The sequence below is a fragment of the Cibotium barometz genome, chromosome 45 (genome assembly GCF_041138505.1).
Source record: "Cibotium barometz isolate CiBa-2024 chromosome 45, ASM4113850v1, whole genome shotgun sequence".
Classification (NCBI taxonomy): domain Eukaryota; kingdom Viridiplantae; phylum Streptophyta; class Polypodiopsida; order Cyatheales; family Cibotiaceae; genus Cibotium; species Cibotium barometz.
In genome coordinates this window covers 10118829-10123933 of record NC_141090.1, presented here as the reverse complement: position 1 = coordinate 10123933, position 5105 = coordinate 10118829, and the positions used below count along the sequence as shown (strand labels likewise).

The 5105-nt window shown below is 48.5% G+C and overlaps 1 pseudogene across 1 annotated transcript; it reads right to left on the bottom strand.

The window, feature by feature from the left end:
• Window positions 1-452: 452 nt before the first annotated feature.
• LOC147612410 (G-type lectin S-receptor-like serine/threonine-protein kinase At1g34300) lies at window positions 453-4872 on the bottom strand (annotated as a pseudogene). The gene is made up of 3 exons (XR_015263450.1): window positions 2372-4872; window positions 761-950; window positions 453-612 (listed from the first exon to the last, which is right to left on the bottom strand). The product of XR_015263450.1 is annotated as a G-type lectin S-receptor-like serine/threonine-protein kinase At1g34300 (transcript).
• Window positions 4873-5105: the final 233 nt, after the last annotated feature.

Below are 5105 nucleotides of genomic sequence, written 5' to 3'. Positions count from 1 at the left end.
AGGTTTTTAGACCTATTATTGATATTACTATGTAGTACCTTCACACGAGGCATAACGTAAGTGGAGTAAAGGTTAGAATCCTCTCTAGGCTTTATAGCTAAGGGGCCACTAGCGAATTGCAATGAACCAATAGCGTTGGATAGTGAAGGCTTTAGTGGAGGGTTGAAGGTGAAAACAATAGAGGTAAGTGGTAATGGGCAACTTTCAAGCACTTTTTGAGGATGACAATTGGTAAGGTTTAAATCTAATTATGCATACGTATGCTTGTGCTTGTGCACTTGCAAACACCATAAGAATTATACCCAGTAAAACCTTATATTAATTAGACTTCACACGCAACCTTGGACAAAATAAAGGGCATTATTTGAAGCCCAAAATGTATCATAAGCCTATTTTGGGCTTCAAATTTAAGCATTGCCCTCGAGAGTTGGGGGGCCTTGTGAGCACTTGACCTAGCCTCTCTCCTCAACACTAACTCCCATAGCCTTGTCAGCACTTGCCCTCCTGGCATTTTCTCTGTACTTGAATTCTCTCACAGAGGAGCCCCTTTTCTTGATTCGACAGAACACACCCTTGCCCCCTTCGATGTTCATGGGAGGTCTTCCCTCCCCTCTGCATTAACGGCATCTAGTACTGATGGGGGACCTTTATCTAGTTTCGATTATGGCGTTGCTCCTAACATCCAGAGAGAACTAACTTTGCCAAGCCCTCTAACGGCATTTTTGTTGTACCCCTGTTTGCTGAAGGTGCCTATCCACACTGTGGTCTTTTGCAGGCCTCCTTCATCAATCCTTTTTCTGCCCTCTTGCCCTCAACAACACCAACTGGCAGACCCTGTTCTGCGCATCCCAACACCAGCATAGTAGCTGCATGCATTTGCACTCTCCTTGTTACATCATCATCCACCAACCCTGGTGGTCCATGCCTCTTCCAAGAGGCATCCTCAACACCTGCTACAAAAGTTGCACCCTGCATGCAACAGAGCATACATATGCAGAGGCCCATCAGACAAACTCGCCCTCGATTCGGGCTTCCCTAGGCCATGCAACCGCCCACATCTCTATAGCCATTTAAGCCCTGGACGACCACATCCTAGATGCCCTATTACTAAAGCAGAAGACAAAAGAACTTGAAGAACTCAATAAAGGAGGTTTCCCTTGCTACCCTCGTCACACAAACCTCTGAGTGGGCTCTCTTTTTGCAGGCTCACATCATGCAGTTCACGCTATTTTTACTAAAGCCCTCTTCTCAGTCCAAGAAGGGGGGAAACCTACTTCTGGCTTTTCAATAACCTCAATTTCTACTGTTCATGTTGGTACAACCACCTTTTGCAACTGCAAAACAACCAACCACCAGTGACACCCATTGCCATCTTTGCATAATCCCTTGCAAACCCATTGCTCGGTTTTAGAAAGGGGGAATGTTAAGGTGTGGTTTATACCTACCATGCACATATGACATACATGCATACTCATGCATACCAAGCACATGCACATACATGAATTCACCGGACAGTTGTCCATTACAAGATAAGCACTTGTAGCAAACTCTCTACCCTTTATAAGAATTTGTACTTCACAACATTAATACTATCTTGATCTTCATTATTATCCTGTTCTTGTATGTTTCTGTGAATACAGCAGCCATTGCTTATCTTGATCTTCATTATTCTCTTGTTCTTTTATGTTTCTGTGAATACAGCAGCCGTTGCTGCACTCTAACCCCGCCCCTTCACTATTTCTAACATTAGGACGATCTCGGCACTTGGACAATCTCGGTCAGTGCCGAGAGATTGTTCTGAATCCAAGCTTGGTGTGCTACTGTATTTGCCGTGCCAATGTGGGCTTGTGTTGAGATCTAAGCACTTGGGACACATTTCCATCTTTACTCTCCACGCGAGGTAATTGAGCCCGTTATATTGTCCAATCGCGCCGGTAGGACCGAGTGGATTTTCTCTAGGGCTTGTTATTGCTGATTTTGTCCACCAGTAGACGGCAACATCTACGCTCTACTGCTGCTGTCCGGATCAGAGAAAGCCGTAGGCTTTTCAGAATATGTAAGAAGTCCTAGGCTAATTAGTTCCCTATCGTGAGACCATGTGAGAAATTAGCCTATCTAATTGTATTAACTTAAATCACTTAATCATAGAGACAGAGTACAGAGGAAGACAGCTGATCAAGACAGAGAGACAGAGTGCACAGGTAGACAGCTTGAAACTTGTTATTACTTGCTCCGAGAGGGCATATTTATTCTTTACAAGGATGCTACCCTTACCCTTAGGGTGTCGCTTAGTATATTAGATGTGTTGTTTTTTTTCGGTTAAATGAACGTTTATACGTTTATTTCTTTTCGAAGGTTCATTCTCACTCACAGGGGTGATGGTGCTCGGCAGAGAAGGGGGAGGGAGGTGGGACCTCTGGTATGGGCAGCATACCTTCCAACATTTGCACCACCTTTCCCATGGGCGGCCTAGCATGGAAGTCTGCCTGGATGCAGGCGAAGGCCACCTTCAGTACGACAGCTGCCTGATTCCAGTCCACAGATACTTCCTCCATTCTGGCATCCACCACCTCCTCCACCTTCTTCCCATATGCCCACATGGGAAAACACCATCTCTCGTTGGTCTCCATCATGGCCGACTCGGTGTACAGATAGTTTCTCCTCCCGCTCACAATCTCCATTATCAGCATCCCGTAGCTGTAGACGTCTGCTTTTGCAGTGATGGGCAGATTGGAAACCCATTCCGGTGCCATGTAACCCCTAGTGCCCCTGATAGTGCTCATCTTCACCGTGTGATCCCGGCGGAACAGATAAGCCAGCCCAAAATCCGCCACCTTAGCGCTCATGTAGTGCCTGTCCAGCAGTATGTTCTGTGGCTTGATGTCGCAGTGCAGAATGCAATCCAAGCACTCCTCATGCAAGTAGGTTATGCCCCTTGCTACACCCAAGCAAATCTGGAACCTTGTGCCCCAATCCAATGGATTGATCATCTGGCCTGAATTATTACTGTCGTCAAAAAGTATTTGATCCAGAGAGCCGTTCTCCATGTACTCATACACCAACAACCTGTGGCTGCCCTCTGCACAGAAACCAAGTAGGCGGAGCAAATTGATGTGGTGGATCCTGCCAATAGTTGCGATCTCTGCCCTGAACTGCTTTTCTTCATGCTGTGAAACGCCCTCCAACTGCTTCACTGCCACCACTTTGTCATTCTGCAACTGGCCTTTGTAGACTGTCCCGAAGCCCCCTGCTCCTAGCTTGTGGCTGAAATTTTCTGTTGCAGCTTGGAGCTCCTGATATGAGAACAGTAGAGGAGATCCAGACACATCCTCTAGCTCTTTCTGAAGCTTCATGTACTTTAATTTCCAGCTTCTAGACTTTCCAATCAATACAGCAATAGTAACAACAAAGCAAAAGCCGGCCACTGCTGCAATCCCAACGGTTGAAGCTATGACTACCGCTTGATCTTTAGAGCCACGGCTAACGCCTGGAGTATTGTTGAGATCTGGAATGCTTGATTGTTTTGAGCTTGGGGGTTGCCAGAGGAACTCATGGGAGCTCCAATTAGTTGGAGTGTCCACAATAGTGCTGGGTTCAAGGGGGTCAGAATCAGGGATTTTCAGGAAGGCACGGAGTTGCTGCGACGCTTGGTTGTTGCCATTTTGCACTGGATTCTTCAGCCAGCAGTTGCCGTCTCCGATTTGCCTGTACACAGCAGCCAGACAAGAGCACTGGTGGAAGCACTGCTGCTTGCATTCTTCCTCCGACAAACCTTGCAAATGAGCCAAATCATTGGATGGGAAATCCGTGCCTTCCATCTCTACATACTTGATGCTACTGCTGCAGTTGACGATCTGGTTATTCGGACGGCATCCAGCAGACAGATCCTTGGAATCGATGGCTGAGAAGCCTGGTGGGCAAACGCAAGTGGGTTCCGGCTCATAGATGCATACACCGTAGCTACCACATAGCTGCATGACGCGGGAGCAAACGTTGGAAAAGGCAAGCCAGACGCTATTCCAGTGAGCAGAGGCTTGGTCCCAGCTATACATGCGGAGGTTGCCGTCCACGTCCAGGGTGAGCCTGCGTGCAGACGAATTAGCGCCATGGTCATTAGAAATGAATGTTGAGTTGATTGATGATGGGGAGTTGTAGAGATAGATGTTTCCGAGTGAATCGAACTGGAAGAAGATGGATTGGGCTGGGGTTCCTGGAACCGGCGCCCCCCAGGACCAGTAAACTTCTGGGAAATCGGGGACGTTGACCATGTACTCGGTGTAGGTAAGCTGAAGAACTCCGGAGGTGTCGAAGATCATACTCTACCTTCCGCTGGAAAAGTTGCCGGAGCGCTTTCCGGAAATCAGCTGCATTTTGGAAGTGAAATTCTGGCTTGGGAGGAGGCTATCGGTGGGATGCTGGAAGCTCTGCCAGACATAGCCGGAGCTTATGTTCAGGAGGACGAGGTTGCCGGTGTTCAAGAGCTGGGCGCGGACGACGCCGAGACCGGAGGTGTGGGACGACCAAACAAGAGTGGACGAGTCGGAGAGGAGAAGATCGCCGGAGGCCGAGAGGGTGAGGCTGGCCGAGGCGGAGACTAGTGCATTTTCGCGGTTGGCCACCCACACGGGGTGGCCGTCCGGGGAAACGGCAAAAGAGATGGCCAGGTAGAAGAGATTCGTGGAGTTGGAGTTGGAGCTGGGGCGGAAAGAGAGCATGAAGGCTGAAGAGGAGGAATTTAACGGCCGGGACGATGGGGTAAGAGAGGAGCTCAACTCCAAGGTGTCCTCCGCAGCAACCTGCAATAGCGTACATACGAGAAACACACGCAGCAGCAGCAGCAGCAAGAGCTTCCCCATGGTTCTGCTCCTCCACTCATACAAAGCCATCACTCTATGCACTACCCATCCTCTTCCCTAGGACATCGTGCTCTCTCTCCCCCCCGGTCGACGTGCCCATCCATCCTCTCCCTGCAACTTGCCATTGATAGGTTGCAACAATAGGACTTCATCAACTTGGTGTGTGAAGATGCGGACTTTATCACATGTCATTCATTGAGGTGGATTCTCAAGCTCCATGTATAAAAAGTCTTCATAAATTTGAAAGCC